The 26745-nt window shown below is 43.3% G+C and overlaps 1 long non-coding RNA gene across 1 annotated transcript in view; it reads left to right on the forward strand.

The window, feature by feature from the left end:
* Positions 1–26745, forward strand: part of LOC116985021 — a 225055-nt gene that overhangs the window by 195385 nt on the left and 2925 nt on the right. The window lies entirely within an intron of this gene.

A 26745-nucleotide genomic window follows, 5' to 3' on the forward strand; every position in this document is an offset into this window, starting at 1 on the left:
TATGAGGACCAAAGTTGTGCCAATGAAAGTCAAAGAAGCCATTATGAGACTGAGAAACAAGAATAAAACTGTTAGAGACATTCGCCAAACCTTAATGTTACCAAAATCAACTGTTTGGAACATCATTAAGAAGAAAGAAAGCACAGGTGAGCTTACTAATCGCAAAGGGACTGGCAGGCCAAGGAAGACCTCCACAGATGAGACGGTGTGTGTGTATGTGTGTGTGTCTCTGTCTCTGTGTCTGTCTCTCTGTCTGTGTCTGTCTCTCTGTCTGTGTCTGTCTCTCTCTCTGTGTCTGTCTCTCTCTCTGTGTCTGTCTCTGTGTCTGTCTCTCTGTCTGTCGCGATGGGATGGAATGCACCCAAACAAAATGTTGCTGATACTTGTTGTGGGTTCACATCACTGGCAGATGGACCCCCCCCCCCCCAATCTGCTGGGTGCTAGTAAATTCAGTGCCATTTGTGGGCCTTTGGACCTTTGTTTGCTAATCACTCTGAGCAAGGGCCTGATTGATGGTTCAGGCTACCATGGTGGCTCCGCAGCAAAATCAATCAGCACACAAACACGACAAAAACCCCAGACTGTCTTCCGCAGATCTGAAACTGGGTGGAATCTGAACCGGAAAGATTGCCATAACATCACCAAACTTTGAAGTAGCAGAAGCCCACTGCTGTAAGATACCCACACAAACAAAATTATAACTCTTTCCGTTTTCAGCCTCAATATAAATGTGACATTTCCAGGGGTATAAAGACAACAACAGGTCAAATACTGGCTTTAGAACTTCATAATACCATTAGTTTCAATATAATTATGGAGAGGGTAGGAACCGGACCTAGGGTTGTGATTTTTGATTGGAGAAAGGCTAACTTTGAGGAGATGCGAAAGGATTTAAAAGGAGTAAATTGGGACATTTTGTTTTATGGGAACGATGTGGAAGTGAAATGGAGTACATTTAAAGGGGACATTTTAAGAGTACAGAATCTTTATGTCCCTGTTCGGTTGAAAGGAAATAGTAAAAATTGGAAAGAGCAATGGTTTTCAAGGGAAATTGGACACTTGGTTCGGAAAAAGAGGGAGATCTACAATAATTATAGACAGCATGGAGTAAATGAAGTGCTTGAGGAGTATAAAGAATGTAAAAAGAATCTTAAGAAAGAAATTAGAAAAGCTAAAAGAAGATATGAGGTTGCTTTGGCAAGTAAGGTGAAAGTAAATCCAAAGGGTTTCTACAGCTATATTAATAGCAAAAGGATAACGAGGGATAAAATTGGTCCATTAGAGAGTCAAAGTGGACAGCTATCTGCAGAGCCAAAAGAAATGGGGGAGATATTGAACAATTTCTTTTCTTCGGTATTCACCAAGGAGAAGGATATTAAATTATGTGAGGTAAGGGAAACAAATAGTGTAGCTATGGAAACTATGAGATTCAAAGAAGAGGAAGTACTGACACTTTTGAGAAATATAAAAGTGGATAAGTCTCCAGGTCCGGACAGGATATTCCCTAGGACATTGAGGGAAGTTAGTGTAGTAATAGCAGGGGCTATGACAGAAATATTTCAAATGTCATTAGAAACGGGAATAGTACCGGAGGATTGGCGTACTGCGCATGTTGTTCCATTGTTTAAAAAGGGGTCTAAGAGTAAACCTAGCAATTATAGACCTGTTAGTTTGACGTCAGTGGTGGGGAAATTAATGGAAAGGATACTTAGAGATAATATATATAAACATCTGGATAAACAAGGTCTGATTAGGACCAGTCAACATGGATTTGTGCCTGGAAGGTCATGTTTGACTAATCTTCTTGAATTTTTTGAAGAGGTTACTCGGGAAATTGATGAGGGTAAAGCAGTGGATGTTGTATATATGGACTTCAGTAAGGCCTTTGACAAGGTTCCTCGTGGAAGGTTGGTTAAGAAGGTTCAATGGTTGGGTATTAATGGTGGAGTAGCAAGATGGATTCAACAGTGGCTGAATGGGAGATGCCAGAGAGTAATGGTGGATGGTTGTTTGTCAGGTTGGACGCCAGTGACTAGTGGGGTGCCACAGGGATCTGTGTTGGGTCCACTGTTGTTTGTCATGTACATCAATGATCTGGATGATGGTGTGGTAAATTGGATTAGTAAGTATGCAGATGATACTAAGATAGGTGGGGTTGTGGATAATGAAGTAGATTTTCAAAGTCCACAGAGAGCTTTATGCCAGTTGGAAGAGTGGACTGAATGATGGCAGATGGAGTTTAATGCTGATAAGTGTGAGGTGCTACATCTTGGCAGGACAAATCAAAATAGGACGTACATGGTAAATGGTAGGGAATTGAAGAATGCAGGTGAACAGAAGGATCTGGGAATAGCTGTGCACAGTTCCCTGAAAGTGGAATCTCGTGTAGATAGGGTGGTAAAGAAAGCTTTTGGTGTGCTGGCCTTTATAAATCAGAGCATTGAATATAGAAGTTGGGATGTAATGTTAAAATTGTACAAGACATTGGTGAGGCCAATTCTGGAGTATGGGGTACAATTTTGGTCGCCTAATTATAGGAAGGCTGTCAACAAAATAGAGAGAGTAGAGGAGATTTACTAGAATGTTGCCTGGGTTTCAGCAACTAAGTTACAGAGAAAGGTTGAACAAGTTAGGGCTTTATTCTTTGGAGCGCAGAAGGTTAAGGGGGGACTTGATAGAGGTCTTTAAAATGATGAGAGGGATAGACAGAGTTGACGTGGATAAGCTTTTCCCACTGAGAGTGGGGAAGATTCAAACAAGGGGACATGACTTGAGAATTAAGGGACAGACGTTTAGGGGTAACATGAGGGGGAACTTCTTTACTCAGAGAGTGGTGGCTGTGAGCTTCCAGGGAAGGTGGTGGAGGCAGGTTCGTTTTTATCATTTAAAAATAAATTGGATAGTTATATGGACGGGAAAGGAATGGAGGGTTATGGTCTGAGCGCAGGTATATGGGACTAAGGGAGAATACGTGTTCGGCACGGACTAGAAGGGTCGAGATGGCCTGTTTCCGTGCTGTAATTGTTATATTTATATGGTTATAACCACATCGCATGTTAACCTTGGGTACTGTGCTTTAATTTCTCACTGCAGTATTGTAGAGACATCTGTCATTGCAACCAGAAATGTGAAGGTCTTTGACGTTTGGCACCTTTAGGCCACGTGAACAAAAAGGCTGCAGATTAGCTATCTGATCTACTTAACTCATCTGAGCTGTGCACGTGGTTATTGGCATATGCAAGGAGGGAGTCACTTGGGACTTGGCTTCCCTACAACCCCTGTCCTCAAATAAATGGTAAACAACTGCACGTTTGCATGCAATAAGTCTGCTTAAACTAGCCCTACAAAAGTCATCCAATTTAAATTTCTGCACATACAGTATTCTGTGTGAGGTGATAGACACAAAAGGCGGGAGTAACTCAGCGGATCAGACAGCATCTCGATCCGAAACGTCACCTATTCCTTTTCCCCAGAGATGCTGTCTGTCCCCCTGAGTTACACCAGATCTTTGTGTCTATCTTTGGTTTAAACTAGCAACTGCAGTTCCTTCCCATACATGAGGTAATGATATAATGGCTTTTTGAATGACTTGGTTGGTTCCCTGATCATTTGTGGGGCTGGCCTCAGAGATTTCAGGTGTGCCTTTCAAGTGAGTGAGATAGTCTGCTGCTGCTGCAGAAATAAGACTTGGGCCATATTAACTCCAAGGCCTCTTTATTAACAAGCCACTGTAGATACAAGGAGCTGCAGATGCTGGTTTACAAAAAAAACATTAATTGCTTGAGTAAGTTATGCAGCATCTCTGGAGAACATGGATAGGCAACATTTCAGGTCGGGACACTTCTTTAGACTGATTGTAATAGGGGAGAGAAGACCAAGGACGAAAAGGAAACAAAAGGCTGTGATAAGGGACTGAAGTTTAGGGGTAACATGAGGGGGAACTTCTTTACTCAGAGAGTGGTAGCTGTGTGGAATGAGCTTCCAGTGAAGGTGGTGGAGGCAGGTTCGTTTTTATCATTTAAAAATAAATTGGATAGTTATATGGATGGGAAAGGAATGGAGGGTTATGGTCTGAGCGCAGGTATATGGGACTAGGGGAGATTATGTGTTCGGCACGGACTAGAGGGGTCGAGATGGCCTGTTTCCGTGCTGTAATTGTTATATGGTTATATGTTATATGGTTATAAGGAGGGAAGAGGTATGAAATGTGATGGTGGTGGGAGCCGATGGGGAGGAGGTGGCAGAGGGATGGGATAGTCTGAGAAATGGGTGTGCATCCAGGTGGGGCAGGAGGAGAGGAAAAAGCGTTGTTGGTTAACTATAATTGGAGAATTCAAAGTTCATGACGTTGTATTGGAAGTTATCCAAGAGGATGTTCCTCCAGTTTGTGTGTGAATTTGAAGAGATGCTGCCTGTCCCAATGAATTACTCCAGCACTTTGTGTTTATTTTCTACGTTCCATGTTCATCAAAATTTCTCTCTTAAATAGTCCACTCATTTTCAATCTTGTTCTCTTGGGAAGCAGCAGTTTCACAAGGAGCAGCAGTGCTCCTGCACTTGCTTCATCTCTCTATGTTTTAGCAGTGATTATAGTCTGGCTAATTGACTGCGGCAACCATCACGGTCAATCTCAGACCTACCCTCCCGTGCAATTGTATCCCTTCCTTCAGTGGTGCTTTCATCGCCTTTAGTGAGGGAACTAGAATCCGTTACACTAAATTAACTTTTCAATTGCCAACATCAGTTAGCTCAGCGGAGAGCAGCATTTAAATGTTGGACCATGTTGGTGAAGGTGTTGCTTCTGTATTAGATTCATCAGCTACAAATGCATTTTGGAGAACCTCTCCCACACTGGTTGTGTTCTTTATCCACCCCAATCCTCCCCCAATTCTCCAAAAGATCATATCTCTGCTCATGTATTTACACTCACTTAGGCTGAACATGAGAGAAGTTCTGCTTTTCATCTTTCAATATGAAGTTCAATGATACTTTATTGTCGCATGGATCGAGGTACAGTGACGTTTTCTGTTCACGCATACAATCGGTAAAATCATACAGCAGACCTCACCTAGGCAGCATATAGTGTCGCCACCTTTCTGGCGCCAACAAAGATACAACATTTTTTCGAACAGTCTTAACCAAAGATACTAGAGGAGCGCTCCTCTAATGTCTTTGGTCTTAACTTCTCCCAGCAGTGAGTGTTGTGGTTTAGAGATTTAAAGTTGGATAAGATGACACAGACACGGAGATTTCTTCAAGAAGACGAAAGCCTTTATTTGCAAACACCGGCTGGAACATTCAGAGATGACAGATCACCTGTCTGTTCTCTAACTGCTCTCCGATTCACAGAAACGAGTAGCTTTTATTTCAGTTCTTTAGCCCTATCTCTGCTTCTTTATCTTGCTTGCTGTACTCCTTTCACATCAATCTATCTTCAGTTCTAATATTTTCTGCCTCGCCACCATTAAATCCCGACCTTGGTTAAATCTTATTAAACTTTACATTTCCCGTCCATATCTCGTTCCTCACTCGCCACCCTTAAAATTAACTTCTAACAGGTTTGTCCTGCCACCATTACGTTTCAGCAAAAGCTAATTAAAGCCAAGGCTACACACACCATATTACATTGTTACATATTGGTTTATATGTTTACACACAAAGATACAAATGTATTTATTAAGAATACATACACTACACAAAAGTAAAATTAAGTAAAAATAAGTAACTTGTTTAGCGCCTTGATTACTAGATAAATGTTAAGTGCTGCAAAACTAACAAACACGTGAATCTGAGTACAATAAGCTGATTATATAAAATAGCTGACATGATATGCTGGCTATGATAAATGTCTTAATTAAGTCTTCTATAACTTCCATATGAGCCAGGCCTGTCGCTGCAAGGGGCTGAAGGCGGCCCGCCCGCCCGCTGGGGTTTCCCTTCGTTCAGGGCGGCTCCCAGGCTGTTCCCCTGTGGTTCTGGGCGGCCCTGCTTGTTCTCCGCGGTGGGGGAGGTCGCTCCTCACTCTCGGAGCCCCCGCCCGCTGGGTCGCTCGATTCCACTGCGCATCTCGGGAGCTATGTATTTATTCCAGCTTTCAACATCGAGCAGAATGAATTATTTTGCAGGTTGTGTCGGGGTGGGGCGGGCACGGGTGGGTTACGAGGCATTTGCCCATTTTCAGGGATCGCTTTGACGTGTATGTTCTCTGTTGTGTGATCCGAGAGGATTGGACACGGCGCTGAGCGCAGCCCAGTCACAACTCTGCAGTCAGTTTTGGGCAAAGATCTTAGGAGAGGAGAGGAGAGGAGAGGAGAGGAGAGGAGAGGAGAGGAGAGGAGAGGAGAGGAGAGGAGAGGAGAGGAGAGGAGAGGAGAGGAGAGGAGAGGAGAGGAGAGGAGAGGAGAGGAGAGGAGAGGAGAGGAGAGGAGAGGAGAGGAGAGGAGAGGAGAGGAGAGGAGAGGAGAGGAGAGGAGAGGAGAGGAGAGGACTATAGGATCTTTGGTTTTGGGATTGATCCAGCCCTGCCTTCAGTCAATCGTGTAACAGTTAAGCCTGGGGGCTTCCATGTGACACTCAGCTGGGATAAGACTTTTGATTTTGCCTTTTCAACCTAAATTATTTCCCCCCTTTCCCCTTAAGCTATGGGACTCTACAGTAATTGCCTCCTCACATTGAACTGCTGTTAGTTACCTTTATTGGATTGGAGTTCTATTTCAGCTGTTGTGTTTGCCATGCAGTCAGCGAGACCATTGGAAACACAGAGTGTTTAAACAACCTCCAATTAGCAAAGGAAACAAGACCCAATAAGACTCAGATTAAAGGTACACAAAATTGCTGGGGAAAATCAGCGGGTGCAGCAGCATCTATGGAGCGAAGGAAATAGGCGACGTTTCGGGCCGAAACCCTTCTTCAGACTGATGGGGGGTGGGGGTGGGGTGGGGAGAAGGAAGGAAAAGGGGAGGAGGAGGAGGAGCCCGAGGGCGGGAGGGTGGGAGGAGACAGCTAGAGGGTTAAGGAAGGGGAGGAGACAGCAAGGGCTAGCAAAATTGGGAGAATTCAATGTTAATGCCATCCGGACGCAAGGTCCCCAGAGGGAATATGAGGTGCTGTTCCTCCAATTTCCGCTGTTGCTCACTCTGGCAATGGAGGAGACCCAGGACAGAGAGGTCGGATTGGGAATGGGAGGGGGAGTTGAAATGCTGAGCCACCGGGAGTTCAGGTAGGTTATTGCGGACTGAGCGGAGGTGTTCGGCGAAACGATCGCCCAACCTACGCTTAGTCTCCCCGATGTAAATCAGCTGACATCTAGAGCAGCTTAATTTCGGCAACAATCTTTTGCATGCAGCCCATTCATAAACATTTGGATGCACGAGACAGAGACCGTAGCAAGCAGCTTTTGAAACAGACTCAACCCACTGTCTCCCCTCAGTAATGGATGGGGAGGCTTGCATTGTCATTGAGTCTGGACACATACAGAGCTCATTATATCTCATTACATTAGTATTACAAGAACTCAGACTGATTCCCGAGGCGTGTGCTCCCACCAGGTCCTTGTGTGCGACCTACGGTGCATTACCAGTGAGCACAAAGGCAAGAGACTGATTGTGAGCATCATAAGCAGCTCTTTAATCCCTGTGTCGAGTCAATATTCTATTTAATCGTTTGTAGTTGCATATTAGGAATAAATGTTTCACAAAGAGCAATATGTTTGTGTATTCTGAATACAAATACCTTACATTTACCTTTGCAACCACAGGCTTACATTTCCTGCATTCTTGTCATATAGTAATGTTTAGATCAAAATAAAGAAAATTGTAATATCACACTATTGAGTAACCATATAACAATTACAGCACGGAAACAGGCCATCTCGACCCCTCTAGTCCGTGCCGAACACATAATCTCCCCTAGTCCCATATACCTGCGCTCAGACCATAACCCTCCATTCCTTTCCCATCCATATAACTATCCAATTTATTTTTAAATGATAAAAACGAACCTGCCTCCACCACCTTCACTGGAAGCTCATTCCACACAGCTACCACTCTCTGAGTAAAGAAGTTCCCCCTCATGTTACCCCTAAACTTCAGTCCCTTAATTCTCAAGTCATGTCCCCTTGTTTGAATCTTCCCTACTCTCAGTGGGAAAAGCTTTTCCACATCAACTCTGTCTATCCCTCTCATCATTTTAAAAACCTCTATCAAGTCCCCCCTTAACCTTCTGCGCTCCAAAGAATAAAGCCCTAACTTGTTCAACCTATCTCTGTAACTTAGTTGCTGAAACCCAGGCAACAATCTAGTAAATCTCCTCTGTACTCTCTCTATTTTGTTGACATCCTTCCTATAATTAGGCGACCAAAATTGTACACCATACTCCAGAATTGGCCTCACCAATGCCTTGTACAATTTTAACATTACATCCCAACTTCTATACTCAATGCTCTGATTTATAAAGGCCAGCACACCAAAAGCTTTCTTTACCACCCTATCTACATGAGATTCCACTTTCATGGAACTGTGCACAGTTATTCCCAGATCCCTCTGTTCACCTACATTCTTCAATTCCCTACCATTTACCATGTACGTCCTATTTTGATTTGTCCTGCCAAGATGTAGCACCTCACACTTATCAGCATTAAACTCCATCTGCCATCTTTCAGCCCACTCTTCCAACTGGCATAAATCTCTCTGTAGACTTTGAAACTCTTCTTCATTACCCGCAACCCCACCTACCTTAGTATCATCTGCATACTTACTAATCCAATTTACCACACCATCGTCCAGATCATTGATGTACATGACAAACAACAGTGGACCCAACACAGATCCCTGTGGCACCCCACTCGTCACTGGCCTCCAACCTGACAAACAACCATCCACCATTACTCTCTGGCATCTCCCATTCAGCCACTGTTGAATCCATCTTGCTACTCCACCATTAATACCCAACCATTGAACCTTCTTAACCAACCTTCCATGAGGAACCTTGTCAAAGGCCTTACTGAAGTCCATATACACAACATCCACTGCTTTACCCTCATCAATTTCCCGAGTAACATCTTCAAAAAATTCAAGAAGATTAGTTAAACATGACCTTCCAGGCACAAATCCATGTTGACTGTTCCTAATCAGACCCTGTTTATCCAGATGCTTATATATATTATCTCTAAGTATTCTTTCCATTAATTTGCCCACCACTGACGTCAAACTAATAGGTCTATAATTGCTAGGTTTACTCTTAGACCCCTTTTTAAACAATGGAACAACATGCGCAGTACGCCAATCCTCCGGCACTATTCCCGTTTCTAATGACATTTGAAATATTTCTGCCATAGCCCCTGCTATTTCTACACTAACTTCCCTCAATGTCCTAGGGAATATCCTGTCCGGACCTGGAGACTTATCCACTTTTATATTTCTCAAAAGTGTCAGTACTTCCTCTTCTTTGATCCTCATAGTTTCCATAGCTACTCTACTTGTTTCCCTTACCTCACATAATTCAATATCCTTCTCCTTGGTGAATACCGAAGAAAAGAAACTGTTCAATATCTCCCCCATCTCTTTTGGCTCTGCAGATAGTTGGCCACTCTGACTCTCTAATGGACCAATTTTATCCCTCGTTATCCTTTTGCTATTAATATAGCGGTAGAAACCCTTCGGATTTACTTTTACCTTACTTGCCAAAGCAACCTCATATCTTCTTTTAGCTTTTCTAATTTCTTTCTTAAGATTCTTTTTACATTCTTTATACTCCTCAAGCACCTCATTTACTCCATGCTGCCTATAACTATTGTAGATATCCCTCTTTTTCCGAACCAAGTGTCCAATTTCCCTTGAAAACCATGGCTCTTTACAATTTTTACGATTTCCTTTCAACCGAACAGGGACATAAAGATTCTGTACTCTTAAAATTTCACCTTTAAATGTACTCCATTTCTCTTCCACATCTTTCCCATAAAACAAACTGTCCCAATTTACTCCTTTTAAATCCTTTCGCATCTCCTCAAAGTTAGCCTTTCTCCAATCAAAAATCTCAGCCCTAGGTCCAGTTTTGTCCCTCTCCATAATTATATTGAAACTAATGGTATTGTGATCACTGGACCCGAACTGTTCCCCAACGCATACCTCTGCCACCTGACCCATCTCATTTCCTAACAGGAGGTCCAGTACTGCCCCTTCTCTAGTAGGTACTTCTATGTATTGTTGCAAAAAACTATCCTGCACACATTTTACAAGTAGTAAAAAGCAGTATTGTGATCAAAATAAATCCCCATGTATCAGTGCGGTAATTCCAGACACTGAAGTTCATTTCATTGGTTTTAATTTGATCTTTGTGATGATCTTGTATGTTACCCATCCGGTAGTTTCCTGCCTCGGCTGTGGGGATCTGCACCGCACTCTGACTACTGCCTCTCATTCACAGCAGGTGAGTGCCATGGAGCTCATTGCCAGGAAGCAGAGTCAGCCTGCGATCCAGACCCAATGAATGGGTAACACCACACGCCGCATCATCTTGGGCTTTTTTCATTTTATATATTTTTTGTGGTCAGGGTATTTGGTGCATTGGGTGTTCAGAGTGTGGTGAACTCTACATTGGTGAAACAAAATGCAGATTGAGTGACCACTTTGCAGTGCCCCTGCGTTCATTCCACAGGCTCAACCCTGCCATTTTACCTCTCCATCCAACTCCCGATCTGATCTGTTTAGGAAGGAACTGCAGATGCTGGTTTAAATCGAAGACAGACACAAAATAGGATACTGAGTTGGATGATCAGCCATGATCATATTGAATGGTGGTGCAGGCTCGAAGGGCCGAATGGCCTACTCTTGCACCTATTTTCTATGTGTCTATGTTTCTATAAAATGCTGGAGTAACTCAGCGGGACAGGCAGCATCTATTAGCAGAAACCAAAACGTCACCCATTCCTTCTCTCCAGAGATGCTCCCTGTCCCACAGAGTTACTCCAGCCTTTTATGTCCCGATCTAATCTGTTGGTTTGAGGACTCCTGTACCGTCACAGTGGGGTTTAATGCGAACTTGAGGAACAGCACCTTGCATTCCATCTGGGCACGTTGCAGCCTTCTGGACTCAATAATGAATTCTATAGCCTTCCAGTTCGTGTCTGTGTCTTCCTCCGTCTATGAGAAAATACAAATGGAGTAGCTCAGCAGGTCAGGCAACATCTGTGGAGGAAATTACGCCCCACACTACAAAGACGTACAGGTTTGTATGTTAATTGGCTTTGATAAAAATTGTAAATTATCCCTAGTGTGTAGTGCTAGTGTACGGGGTGATCGCTGGTCGCCGCGGACTCAGTGGATCGAAGGGCCTGTTTCCCCACTGTATCTCTAAAGTCTCGTCTAAATAAATGTGTAGGCAATGTTTCAGGTAGGAAACATTCGCCATCTGTGATATTGTTTAGATTAATTTAGAGATATTGTGTGGAAACAGGCCCTTTGACCCACCACTAGTTTTGTTATCCCAGTTTTGCATCCTACACACTAGGGGCTATTTACTGAAACCAATTAACCTTCAAACCTGTAAGTCTTTGAAATTTGGGAGGAAACCAGAGTACGCGGAAAAAACCCACACAGTCACAGGGAGAACGTACAAACTCTGTATAGATAGCACCCATAGTCAGGATCAAACCCGTGTCTTTGGCGCTGTAAGGCAGCAACTCTACCATTTGGTTCAGATTGTTTGTGCTTATTTTTGCCACACCTTTTTTCCGCTCTGGGAGTGGACACATGCCTACATTCTTTTGTCTATGTCCTTCTCTGTGCTCTCATTCTCGAACTGTTGGCATTCATTCATTGACCAGATATCCGATGGTCACCCTGGTTTTACCCTCTCAGAGATACTCCCTCCCCCATCCTCTTGGCAGTTTAACAAGCTTTATCAGTGTGAAGAAGAGTCCCAACTTGAAATTTCACCTATCAATGTTCTACAGAGATAGAATGAAGGGTTCCAACCTGAAATGTCACCCATCGTTTATCTCCAGAAATGCTGCCTGACCCGCTGAGTTAATTCAACACTTTGTGCCCATCTTCAGTAAAAACCAGTATCTGCAGTTCCTTTCCACACATTTTGTCTTCTCCAGAGATGTTTCCTGTCCAGCTGAGTTATTCCAGCACATTGTGTCTTCTTTTGTCTCCTTCACAGTTCTTATGAAGAGAACTTAGTTTTTTTCCCCTCACAGATGTGGCCCGTCGTGCTGAATATTTCCAGTATTTTCAGTTGTTATTTCAGATTTCCAACTCCAGCAGTTTTTGAAATTATGTTTACATTGTTGCCTTATGCTGTGTGGTATTGGGAGAGGAAATCCATCATGGCATTTGGCAAACCTCAAATGCATAAAAATGTCCATCATCTCTACAACCCCTCCTCCACTCCTCCTCGCCCTCTATCTGCTCCCCACCCCCTCCCTAAGCTGCCATGTTCAATTTGATTATCAATTCAAAGTAGGATAGGTGTTTTCAGCAGTGTGAACAAGGACCCTGACATTGCGTTGCCTGTCCATTCCTTTCCCCAATGCTGTCTGACCCATTGAGCACCTCCAGTACCTTATGATTTTCTCAAAATCTGCAGTTCCTTGTATATCCACAGATGTTTCCACTTCTGATTTCAGTCGAAAACATGTGAGGGAAATTTGTATATTACTTAACGTAGAACATTCTACCAAGTAAGCCAAGTATAATTTCTTCATTCTTGATGCCTTCTGGTATTAATTCATTGTTGCTAATTGGTGTCCCGTGTTGGTATTGACTCACAAGATAAACCAAGAAAGAACTGCAGATGCTGGAAAAAGCGATGGTAGACACAAATGCTGGAGACTCTGTAATGTGAAGGGTCTCGACCCGAAACGTCACCTATTCCTTCGCTACATAGATGCTGCCTCACTCACTGAGTTTCTCCAGCATTTTTGTCTGCCTAAGAGAAACCATTGCTTTGACCACATTCATGAAACAATCATAGTTTTCTTCTTGGATGAAGAGGATTAGATAGCTGGCCACCTCTTCAGCTAAGTTTTCAGTTACTGTCCTTTGTGGGGTCAGAGAAAAGAGATGGCATTTGTTTACACTTGGCCAGGGGGGTCCTCCATTATTCCCCACCCACCCCACCACACCACAATCAGTTAATATCAAGGTTAATTTCCACCAAGAAGCAGAAAGGGTAAAGTAGCACCAGTAGTTAGTTGGCTAACAATCCTTGGGTGGCGGAGTGATGGTAACGTTGCTGCTAGGCTGGACATTTAACGAATATGACCACTCTGCTATGCAGGAGAGTGTCTGCAGTCTGTGTTGCAAGATCACCAAGCGCTCTTGTGTAATGTGGACTTTATTACTGTGGATTTGATCTTCAGACAGGAGAAGGGACTCGACCCAAAACGTCACCCATTCCTTCCAGAGATGCTGTCTGTCCCACTGAGTTACTCCAGGATTCCACACACACAGAGAGGGAGAGAGAGAGAGAGAGAGAGGGGGGGAGAGAGAGGGGGAGAGAGAGGGGGAGAGGGGGGGGGAGAGAGAGGGAGAGAGAGAGGGGGGCGAGAGAGGGGGGAGAGAGAGGGAGAAGAGAGGGGGGGAGAGAGAGGGGGAGAGAGAGAGAGAGAGAGAGGGGGAGAGAGAGGGGGAGAGAGAGGGGGAGAGAGAGGGGGAGAGAGATGGGGAGAGAGAGGGAGAGAGAGAGAGAGAGAGAGAGAGAGAGAGAGAGAGAGAGAGAGAGAGAGAGAGAGAGAGAGAGTTTCAGAAACAGCACGAGGGATTGACAGAGGAGATGCAATGATGGGAGAGATCTTGTGTTTACAATGGGGCAGGAGATCTGGCACCCATTGACAAGGCAGTGGGAAATCATACATAAAAGCATAGAAACAGAAAATAGGTGCAGGAGTAGGCTATTCGGCCCTTCGAGCCAGCACCATTCAACATGGTCATGGCTAATCATCCAAAATCAGTACCCCGTTCCTGTTTCTCCCTATATCCCTTGATTCCGTTAGCCCTAAGAGCTAATTCTAACTCTCTTGAATACATCAAGGTTATTGCCCAGTGGGTAACTCTTAACTACTTCTACCTGGTAACAATGGTTGATTATCTGTCTCAGAATAGAGGGCCTCAATGACATCCATTTTGCAGTAATTCACTGCATGCAGCTGATGTTGGCATGATCAGCAGTAGAAGCTTACAAAGAGCCAGCCACAGGTAACTTCATGACCACATGGACTCCAGAGCCGTTGACAATTTGGCCCTTGCCTTCCTCTGCGGCTGATGTTGTGGCTGCAGCACTTGACTAATTTCAGTGACAATCTCTTTGGTGAAGCCCATCGTGGAACAACAGACAGAGGATTTGCTTGCCGTACATCTTAGGCAAAGGCAGCCTCCTGTTGAAAGCCCCTTCCACCGCTCCCATTTCCTGCCCTGTTTTTAATCTGCACGCCCAGTTTGCTAATGCTTCATTCTTCCGAGGGCATCCATACCCTGAAACATGAACAAAACAAATGTCAGCAGCTACCACCTCACTTGCAGAAGACTCCTGATTTAATCAATTATCGCAAGTGTCCAAAGTAGAATTGCAGCACCAGTCAGAGGAAGTGAGGCATCAGCTAAATTGTACGTAATTGCTGACACCTTGAAACACTCTGGGAAGATTGATCTTCCTCAGGCTGCTTACATTTGTGTCCCCGTACTGGTGGACATTTGGTAAGGATGGACTAACCCCTTTAAGATAGTTTAGATCAGAAATGTGGGAATGGGCCACGGATGCCATTTTGGAACTGAGAATTGACCAGCAAACGAGCATCATCCATCACAGTCTCACCTCCTCTGAAGCCAAATTTAAAATTGACTTTAAATACGATGAAGAACAGAGTAACAATGTTAGAATTATTTTGCCACACCTTGTGACATTTGTATCGTGAATATATTTAAATGATGCAAAGAAATACCAGTTAAAATGAGAGCTGACAGCAATGCTGCTGTGTTATTGGCTGTCTTTTGTGACAGTTACTTAGGGCTAGCTCAAGTGTGGCGTATCTGACTTTTCAAAGGTAATGGTAATACTTCAAAAGGCATTTGCAGTAAATAACATTCCAGTTGGATAGATAGGCAAGGCTGACTTTTTCTTCGCTTTAAAGAAGATAAATGAGTGTCATATGGCACTCTGAAGCTGTTTTTCAGATAAGCATATTGTTTCTTCCCAGAGGCAATTCAGAAGTACATGGTACAAATGAGCAGCTTCCTTGTGTATGAGATCGGCAGCAGATACAAGTGCCATAATGGGTTCAACAATTATTTGAATACCCCGCACATAATCAATAATATCAGTGACCGCAACAAATTAAAGGGTTACATCCCACTACTGTTGCACCTTTCTTCCTTATGCTCGAGGCTTCCAGAGGCTTTCCATGTGCTGCTAATGTCACCCACTCAGTAAATGAAAGATTACTCAAACAAATTTGTCTATTACTTTTAAGTCGACAAATGTCACAAGCAGTAACTCCACCTCCCATCTTCAGTATGAGCCTTGCTTCACATTTTACAGCCTGAATATTTCTAGACATAGCGGAATAGAAACTTATTAGAGGAACATTGTTAGGAATTTCTGGATTGCAGGAGAGAATTCCTGGATATAAAGAAACAGCTCAGTTGGGTTAGATGGACACAAAGTGCTGGAGTAACTCAGTGGGTCAGGCAGGATCTGTGGAGAAAAAGGATGGGTGACGTTGTTTCCAACGGGACAATTCTTCAGTTTGTATTTTAGTATAAATCTTTTTATTTGAATTTTGAATTTAACAGCAATTTGCATACATACAATGATAACAGACAGTGATAATCAGGACATAATTGTACAACAGTATGTAAACGACCCTCAAAACCCGTACCCTTACCCTTACCCACCCTCGCCACCCGGGAACAAACAACACTCACATACGTACACATCCACACAAATACGATAATTTAAAAAAAAAAAAAAAAAAGTGAAAAAAATAAATAAATAAATAAATAAATGGATTGTGGGGAGGGAGGGGGGGGGAGGGGTTGAGGGGATAGCAGCTGCAATAAGACAGAGCTGTGATAGAGGACACTCAGTCCTCTTCCGAGTCCGGAAACAAGTTAAGAGAGTTAACAAGTTCCAGGAAAGGGTTCCATGTATCTAGGAATGTCTTGGTAGAGCCTTTGAGAGAGAACCTAAGTTTTTCAAGCTTTAAGTTGTAGAGCACCTCCTTGATCCAGCGGGCGTGTGTCGGGGGACAGGTAAGTCTCCAGTTAAGCAAAATCAGTCTCCGGGCTAACAGGGTTGTAAAAGCCAGGACCCGCTTCAACGCAACAGAGAGGTTGGTGTTGGGGGGAATACCAAAAATAGCTGACAGTGGGTTTGGAGGAATAGTCTGGCCATAGGCTCTGCTTAGCACGTCGAAAGCACTCCTCCAAAAGGTTGCTAGCTTAGGGCAAGACCAAAACATATGACTATGGTTGGCAGGGGATTGATTGCATCTGTTGCAGGTGTCTTTAACAGCGGGGTATATTCTAGATAATCTTGCGTTTGTGTAGTGGACTTTGTGAAGGACTTTGCATTGGATTAGGCCATGACGGGCACATATGGAGGAAGAATGGATCAAATCCAAGGCAGAGTCCCATTGCTGGTCTGTTAGTTTCATATTCAGCTCGCCCTCCCACGCAGCTTTTAATGAGGTATGAGGTTTCAATATAACCGACCCTAATAAGTTGTACAAAAAAGAGATGCATTTCTTCCGGTTGGGATCTAGAGCTAGGATGGAATCGGTCAGGGTTTCAGGGGGACGATTTGGGAAATGGGGGAATATCTTCTTCACAAAATTCCTAATCTGGAAAAAACGAAAAAGGTGGGAGTTTGGGAGGCTATAGTTGTACGAAAGCTCTGCAAAAGACGAAAAAATACCATCCTTGTATAGGTTTTTGATACTACTGATGCCATTACTATGCCAGGTTTTGAATGCGGAGTCTGTACTTGAAGGATTAAAGATGTGATTTTTAAGCAGTGGGGTCAAGATGGAAGGGCCTTGTAAACCGAAGTTTTTCCTAAATTGACTCCATATCTTGAGCGAGAGGGACGCAATTGGGCCTGCACCCGCAGATGTTATAGAAAGGGGGAGTTGAGAGCATAGGACAGACCGCAACGGGAGATGTGAACTCGCCTTTTCCATGTGTACCCAGGTCGGTAGGTGGTCGCAATCATCATTCATCCAGTACAGGATTTTTTGCAAGTTAGCAGCCCAGTAGTATCGCCTAAAGTCAGGAAGTGCCAAACCGCCGTCACTCTTAGGAGACTGTAGTAGCGTCTTTCGAATTCTGGCCGGTTTGCTACCCCATAAAAATTTAGATATTCTCCTTTCTAATTTATCAAAAAAAGATTTAGTGATAAATATAGGAACATGCTGGAAAAGGTACAGGAATTTGGGTAGGACGACCATCTTGACCAGATTTATCCGGGCCGCGAGGGATAACGGTAAGACTGACCAGCGGTCAAAGTCTCTTTCAGCTTTCTCAACCAGAGGCAGGAAGTTTGTGCGGAACATATCAAATATAGTTATTGTGATAAAAACGCCGAGGTAGCGAAATCCTTCCTCCGCCCATTTGAATGAGGTTAAAGAGCGAGGGAGCTGCTTAGCCAATGAGTTAATCGGTAATAATTCACTTTTTTGGTAGTTAAGTTTATAACCAGAGTACACCCCAAACCGTTCTAAAATATTCATAATCACAGGGAGAGAGCTGACTGGATTCGAGATGTACAGGAGCAGGTCATCCGCATACAATGAGACTTTATGAATTGTGTCAAACCGTGTAATACCTTTAAAGCCCTTCTCTGAGCGTAACCAGACCGCCAAGGGTTCTATCGCGACAGCAAACAGAAGTGGTGATAACGGGCAACCCTGCCTGGTACCTCTCCGAAGGGGGAAGTGGGGCGACAGTGTGTCGTTTGTTTGTACTGAGGCCACCGGGGACGAATATAATAGACTGACCCAATGAATGAAACTATTGCCAAGGCCAAACCTGTCCATCGCCTCGTATAGGTACTTCCACTCGACCCTGTCGAAAGCTTTTTCGGCGTCGAGGGAGACCACTATCTCCGGGGTCTCACTACTTGGTGAATGGATGATGTTAAGGAGACGCCTAGTATTGTGGGAGGACTGTCGGCCTGGCATAAACCCCGTTTGATCTAATTAGATAATAAAGGGCATCACTTGTTGAAGACGGAGCGCAAGAACTTTAGAGAGGATTTTGAGGTCCACATTCAAGAGTGAAATTGGTCTATAGCTACTACAAAGCAGAGGATCTTTCTCCTTTTTAAGAATTAGGGAGATAGTAGCCAACGACAAGGTGGGCGGTAGGCGGCGATGTAAAAACGCCTCATTGTACATATCTCTCAGGACTGGTGCGAGGAGAACAGAGAAAGCTTTGTAATATTCTACAGTGAAGCCGTCAGGGCCGGGCGACTTTCCGCTTTGCAGCGATGTGATGGCTGCTTGGACCTCAGTGACAGTTATGGGACCACCCAAGACTTTCGTGGCTTCATCGTCAATTCGGGGAAACATCATACTACGGAACATGTCATCTGCAGTGGGAGGACAATCGGAAGTGTATAGCTCAGCGTAAAATTTAGCAAATGCTTCATTAATTCTAAGAGGATCGGTATGAATCTCCCCTAAGCTGGATCTAATTGCTGGAATTAGCCGTGAAGTCGCCTCGGTTCTGGCCTGATGGGCCAAAAGCTTCCCAGCTTTATCCCCAGATTCAAAAAAGTGTTGCCTAGATTTAAGCAGTCGTAACTTGGCTTTATTGGTAGACATGAGGTCAAAGTCTATTTGTAACCTAAAGCGTTCTTTATAAAAATTAGGGTCTGGCTCAGATGCGTATTTATCATCAATGTCCTTTATTTTTCGTAACAGGTCTGCCATTTGGGACGTCTCGGCTCTTTTCAGGTTGGAGACAAAAGAGATAAGTTGGCCCCTAATATAGGCTTTTGAAGCTTCCCAGAGTATACCTCTTGCTATGTCCGGCGAGTCATTCAGCTCAAAATATAAGGTGATTTGGGAGTGCAGGAATTGCATGTAGTGAGCCTCTGCTAGTAATGAGGAGTTGAACCTCCACTGTTTAAAGGGGTTAGTTCGTTTACGAAAGTGAAGATCGAGGGAAGTCGCAGCGTGATCTGATATCACGATACTATGATACTCGCTGGATTTGATTTTGGAGAGCAGTCTGTTATCTAAGAGGAAGAAGTCTATACGGGTATAGGTACGGTGCACGTGGGAAAAAAATGAAAATAATTTAGTCGTGGGAAATGTATGTCTCCATGGGTCAGTGAGCCCAAGTTGTTTGGTAAAAGCATGCAAAGTCCTACCTGATTTAGTTAAAGTGGAGGCTTTGTTCGAAGATCTGTCCAGTATAGGGTCTTGCACCAGATTAAAATCTCCACCCACAATGATGTGGTAATTTTCAATGTTTGGGAGAGATGTGAAAAATTTGGTTACAAATGAGCTGTCATCCCAGTTGGGACCGTAAATACTGGCCAATATGACAGGTGTGTCTTGCAGTTTGCCAGAGACCATGACAAAGCGGCCAGCAGGGTCTTCCGCCATTTTCTGTGGTTCGAACATAACGTTTTTACGAATCAGGATAGCAGTACCCCTAGCCCTATAATTAAATTTTGAATGAAATAAGTGGCTAATCCAGCCTCTCTTAAGCCGTGTTACCTCTCTGTTGCGAAGGTGTGTCTCTTGAATAAAAAATATATCGCCCTTAAGGTATTGCAAGTGGGCCAAGATCTTATCAGTCTTAGTAGGACCCCCCACTCCCCTCACGTTCCACGAGACAAATCTAAGAGTGCCGTTTGTGTTGGCCATATTTAGCTATATCCAAACGAGTGGGCAGAGCGCTGTAATACTGCAGATTGAAATGGAAGAGCGCATCGAAGCCAGCTGCTGAGAGTGGGGGTGTGGGTGGTAAAAGGGGAAAACAAAAAAAAACAAAACAAAAAAAAATACATACATACGTGTACACACAACAAACGGTCGTGACACATGTCACTTAACCATCTTTCAAACCTGAGTCCCCGGACCTGAGGTCCCCAATGTCCCAACCGAACCTTGAGTGCCCATTGCACCAAGGTACGTTGTCCTCGCATCCGCATGGAGTAGTCCGATCTTAACTCCCAATATTTCCACATCCCAAAGCAGCAAAGTCGCTCAATATCAGTAAAGTAACATAAAATGAATATAACTATAATAATGATAACAATGATAATAATAATTTGAGAAATGGACAATAGAAAATAGAAATAGAAATAGAAATAAAGTGAAGTAAACCTAAATGAATAGATACAAAGTTAAAATAATAGCCTTGGTAGTTGTACTACCAATGACATTGCTAACACTAATGGTAATAATAGTAGTGATGATAGTAATAATACAACAAGACAAATTAACAAAATTAACAAAATAGTGATACTAAATAAGTAAGCCAACGTATAAGTGAAACAGGAATAGCTTCCTTTGGTATAACATAGTATAACTTAAAGTTGGTAAGGTATAACGAAAGAGTTAGCATTAGAGAGATTAACAAGCGGCAAACTGGATTCTTGGATTAAGGCGCAGGGCAGAAGAACATCAATTAAGTTTTGTTAAACAAAAACGCTGTAAGAGTTAATTGGTGTAACGCAGCCTTGACTATAATGAGTTCTTATCAGCCCCAGACAGTCCGCTATTAAGACTAGTGTAAACAAACCATTCAAATGCTGGCCAGCTGCTAAAAGCAAGAAGGCAGAGATCAAATCACGAACCACAATGTGGGTCCCTTTAGCCCTGTTTTATAGCATGTACAGGGGAAGAGCCTTTCAAGTATGATTACACATAAACATTAAAAGGAAAAGTTGGTAAGACATAGTCATTGATATAACAGCAAGGCCGAGCGCTAGCAGTGGCTAATTGCTAAGGGCAGTCAAGCTAAAATTAGCCCATAATGTAACCCATAATGTAACCGTAGATTAACTGGATCCCTATGCCATTCGGATGTAAACGTACCGCGCAGAGTCAGTCATCTGTGGGTCCCGGTCTGCATCAACGGTAAGATGAAATGAAAGCCTGAGCATCCTCGGGAGATGTTAACCGCCGCCTCTTTCCCTCCCCGGCCATGATGAACAGCTTGGCCGGATAATGAAGGGAGGGTTTGAGACCCAGGTTGTACAGCTCCTTCATGACGTCTCGATATGCAATACGTTGTTCAACTATCTCGGGACAGTAATCTTCAAAAATGTGAATCGGGATATCTTTGTACTTCAGCTTACCCCTCTGCCTCCGAGCCTCTCGCACCACCAACTCGCGGGTCTGGAATCTATGGAAGCAAACCACAACTGCTCTGGGTTTCCCACCAGGGCTTGGTTTGGCTGCTAGCGTGCGATGGGCTCGGTCTAGCTCCGGGGCTGATTCCAGTATGCGTTCGCCAAGTGTCTCGAGCAGGAGTTGAGAGAAAAAAGCTGTTGTTTGGGGGGCTTCGATGTTCTCGGGGAGGCCGACTATCCTTACGTTATTTCGGCGACTCCTGCCTTCCAGGTCGACAAGCTTAGACTTAAACTTGGCGTTCTCTTCGATGACCGTAGTTAGCATTATCTCCATAGCTCGCATGTCTTGGCTGGTGGTATCTGCAAATGTCTCTAATGACGAAAGACGCTGTTGTTGATCTAGAATAGTGGTCTGGATATTGTCCAGCTTTGTTTCCAGCTTGGTGAACGCTGCGTTAAACTCTGCCAGTAGCGATGCCTTGTGCTCTGTTAACAAGGCTGCTAGCGTAGCCATGATGGTGCTGGTCGACGAGTCTTCAATATTTTGCTCCTCTTTCTTTCTTCTGCCTGCCATCTTTACGATGTGGAGGAGTGCTGTCGATGGTGTTAAATATTTATGGTAGTTTTAAAACTTCGGCTGAGCTGTAATAACAGTTGAAGGTTAACAGATTGGGAGCTTGGAAAAAGTGCGACTACTCCAGCTTGTTGCTCCGCCTCCTCTCTCATCAGCTAAATTGTACGTAATTGCTGACACCTTGAAACACTCTGGGAAGATTGATCTTCCTCAGGCTGCTTACATTTGTGTCCCCGTACTGGTGGTAAGATAGTTTAGATCAGAAATGTGGGAATGGGCCACGGATGCCATTTTGGAACAGAGAATTGACCAGCAAACGAGCATCATCCATCACAGTCTCACCTCCTCTGAAGCCAAATTTAAAATTGACTTTAAATACGATGAAGAACAGAGTAACAATGTTAGAATTATTTTGCCACACCTTGTGACATTTGTATCGTGAATATATTTAAATGATGCAAAGAAATACCAGTTAAAATGAGAGCTGACAGCAATGCTGCTGTGTTATTGGCTGTCTTTTGTGACAGTTACTTAGGGCTAGCTCAAGTGTGGCGTATCTGACTTTTCAAAGGAAATGGTAATACTTCAAAAGGCATTTGCAGTAAATAACATTCCAGTTGGATAGATAGGCAAGGCTGACTTTTTCTTCGCTTTAAAGAAGATAAATGAGTGTCATATGGCACTCTGAAGCTGTTTTTCAGATAAGCATATTGTTTCTTCCCAGAGGCAATTCAGAAGTACATGGTACAAATGAGCAGCTTCCTTGTGTATGAGATCGGCAGCAGATACAAGTGCCATAATGGGTTCAACAATTATTTGAATACCCCGCACATAATCAATAATATCAGTGACCGCAACAAATTAAAGGGTTACATCCCACTACTGTTGCACCTTTCTTCCTTATGCTCGAGGCTTCCAGAGGCTTTCCATGTGCTGCTAATGTCACCCACTCAGTAAATGAAAGATTACTCAAACAAATTTGTCTATTACTTTTAAGTCGACAAATGTCACAAGCAGTAACTCCACCTCCCATCTTCAGTATGAGCCTTGCTTCACATTTTACAGCCTGAATATTTCTAGACATAGCGGAATAGAAACTTATTAGAGGAACATTGTTAGGAATTTCTGGATTGCAGGAGAGAATTCCTGGATATAAAGAAACAGCTCAGTTGGGTTAGATGGACACAAAGTGCTGGAGTAACTCAGTGGGTCAGGCAGGATCTGTGGAGAAAAAGGATGGGTGACGTTGTTTCCAACGGGACAATTCTTCAGTTTGTATTTTGATCCTTGAATTTCTGTTTTCAAGGTGTTCATATATTGTGGATAAAGTTTAGGAATTAGGAAGTTTAGGAGCCCATTTAGGAATATTTAAGGCCCCTACGAAAAATGCAGAATGAAGAAATTATGAGAAGGTAGACAGGGTAGACAGTCAGAACGTTTTTTCCCAGGATGGAAAAACCAAATACTAGAGAGCACAGCTTTAAGGTAAGAGGGTCAAAGTTTAAAGGAGAAGTGCGGGCACCTTTTTACATAGAGAATGATGAGTGCCTGCATCACACTGAGCAGGTGGTTGAGCAGATACAATAGTGGCATTTAAGAGACGTTTGGATAGGTACAGTGCCCTCCATAATATTTGAGACAAAGACCCATTATTTATTTATTTGCCTCTGTACTCCACAATTTGAGATTTGTAATAGAAAAAAATCACATGTGGTGATGTGGTTAAAGTGCACATTGTCAGATTTTATTAAAGGCCATTTTTATACATTTTGGTTTCACCATGTAGAAATTACAGCTGTGTTTATACATTGTCCCCCCCCCCCCCCCATTTCAGGCACCATAATGTTTGGGACACATGGCTTCACAGGTGTTTATAATTGCTCAGGTGTGTTTAATTGCCTCCTTAATGCAGGTATAAGAGAGCTCACAGCACCTAGTCTTTCTTCCAGTTTTTCCATTACCTTTGGAAACTTTTATTGCTGTTTATCAATATGAGGACCAAAGTTGTGCCAATGAAAGTCAAAGAAGCCATTATGAGACTGAGAAACAAGAATAAAACTGTTAGAGACATTCGCCAAACCTTAATGTTACCAAAATCAACTGTTTGGAACATCATTAGAAGAAAGAAAGCACAGGTGAGCTTACTAATCGCAAAGGGACTGGCAGGCCAAGGAAGACCTCCACAGATGAGACGGTGTGTGTGTATGTGTGTGTGTCTCTGTCTCTGTGTCTGTCTCTCTGTCTGTGTCTGTCTCTCTGTCTGTGTCTGTCTCTCTCTCTGTGTCTGTCTCTCTCTCTGTGTCTGTCTCTGTGTCTGTCTCTCTGTCTGTCGCGATGGGATGGAATGCACCCAAATAAAATGTTGCTGATGCTTGTTGTGGGTTCACATCACTGGCAGATGGACCCCCCCCAATCTGCTGGGTGCTAGTAAATTCAGTGCCATTTGTGGGCCTTTGGACCTTTGTTTGCTAATCACTCTGAGCAAGGGCCTGATTGATGGTTCAGGCTACCATGGTGGCTCCGCAGCAAAATCAATCAGCACACAAACACGACAAAAACCCCAGACTGTCTTCCGCAGATCTGAAACTGGGTGGAATCTGAACCGGAAAGATTGCCATAACATCACCAAACTTTGAAGTAGCAGAAGCCCACTGCTGTAAGATACCCACACAAACAAAATTATAACACTTTCCTTTTTCAGCCTCAATATAAATGTGACATTTCCAGGGGTATAAAGACAACAACAGGTCAAATACTGGCTTTAGAACTTCATAATACCATTAGTTTCAATATAATTATGGAGAGGGTCAGAACCGGACCTAGGGTTGTGATTTTTGATTGGAGAAAGGCTAACTTTGAGGAGATGCGAAAGGATTTAAAAGGAGTAAATTGGGACATTTTGTTTTATGGGAACGATGTGGAAGTGAAATGGAGTACATTTAAAGGGGAAATTTAAGAGTACAGAATCTTTATGTTCCTGTTCGGTTGAAAGGAAATAGTAAAAATTGGAAAGAGCAATGGTTTTCAAGGGAAATTGGACACTTGGTTCGGAAAAAGAGGGAGATCTACAATAATTATAGGCAGCATGGAGTAAATGAAGTGCTTGAGGAGTATAAAGAATGTAAAAAGAATCTTAAGAAAGAAATTAGAAAAGCTAAAAGAAGATATGAGGTTGCTTTGGCAAGTAAGGTGAAAGTAAATCCAAAGGGTTTCTACAGCTATATTAATAGCAAAAGGATAACGAGGGATAAAATTGGTCCATTAGAGAGTCAAAGTGGACAGCTATCTGCAGAGCCAAAAGGGATGGGGGAGATATTGAACAATTTCTTTTCTTCGGTATTCACCAAGGAGAAGGATATTGAATTATGTGAGGTAAGGGAAACAATAGTGTAGCTATGGAAACTATGAGATTCAAAGAAGAGGAAGTACTGACACTTTTGAGAAATATAAAAGTGGATAAGTCTCCAGGTCCGGACAGGATATTCCCTAGGACATTGAGGGAAGTTAGTGTAGTAATAGCAGGGGCTATGACATAAATATTTCAAATGTCATTAGAAACGGGAATAGTGCCGGAGGATTGGCGTACTGCGCATGTTGTTCCATTGTTTAAAACGGGGGTCTAAGAGTAAACCTAGCAATTATAGACCTGTTAGTTTGACGTCAGTGGTGGGCAAATTAATGGAAAGAATACTTAGAGATAATATATATAAGCATCTGGATAAACAGGGTCTGATTAGGAACAGTCAACATGGATTTGTGCCTGGAAGGTCATGTTTAACTAATCTTCTTGAATTTTTGAAGATGTTACTCGGGAAATTGATGAGGGTAAAGCAGTGGATGTTGTGTATATGGACTTCAGTAAGGCCTTTGACAAGGTTCCCTCATGGAAGGTTGGTTAAGAAGGTTCAATGGTTGGGTATTAATGGTGGAGTAGCAAGATGGATTCAACAGTGGCTGAATGGAGATGCCAGAGAGTAATGGTGGATGGTTGTTTGTCAGGTTGGAAGCCAGTGACGAGTGGGGTGCCACAGGGATCTGTGTTGGGTCCACTGTTGTTTGTCATGTACATCAATGATCTGGACGATGGCGTGGTAAATTGGATTAGTAAGTATGCAGATGATACTAAGATAGGTGGGGTTTGCGGGTAATGAAGTAGAGTTTCAAAGTCTACAGAGAGATTTAGATTGCCAGTTGGAAGAGTGGGCTGAAAGATGGCAGATGGAGTTAATGCTGATAAGTGTGAGGTGCTACATCTTGGCAGGACAAATCAAAATAGGACGTACATGGTAAAGGGTAGGGAATTGAAGAATGTAGGTGAACAGAGGGATCTGGGAATAACTGTGCACAGTTCCCTGAAAGTGGAATCTCAGTAGATAGGGTGGTAAGAAAGCTTTGGTGTGCTGGCCTTTATAATCAGAGCATTGAGTATAGAAGTTGGGATGTAATGTTAAAATTGGTACAAGGCATTGGTGAGGCCAATTCTGGAGTATGGTTGTACAATTTGGTCGCCTATTATAGGAAGGGATGTCAACAAAATAGAGAGAAGTACAGAGGAGATTTACTAGAATGTTGCCTGGGTTTCAGCAAACTAAGTTACAGAGATAGGTTGAACAAGTTAGGGCTTTATTCTTTGGAGCGCAGAAGGTTAAGGGGGGACTTGATAGAGGTTTTTTAAATGATGAGAGGGATAGACAGAGTTGACGTGGGGAAAAGCTTTTCCCACTGAGAGTAGGGAAGATTCAAACAAGGGGACATGACTTGAGAATTAAGGGACTGAAGTTTAGGGGTAACATGAGGGGGAACTTCTTTACTCAGAGAGTGGTAGCTGTGTGGAATGAGCTTCCAGTGAAGGTGGTGAGGCA

Source organism: Amblyraja radiata, chromosome 21 (genome assembly GCF_010909765.2).
Source record: "Amblyraja radiata isolate CabotCenter1 chromosome 21, sAmbRad1.1.pri, whole genome shotgun sequence".
Classification (NCBI taxonomy): Eukaryota; Metazoa; Chordata; class Chondrichthyes; order Rajiformes; family Rajidae; genus Amblyraja; species Amblyraja radiata.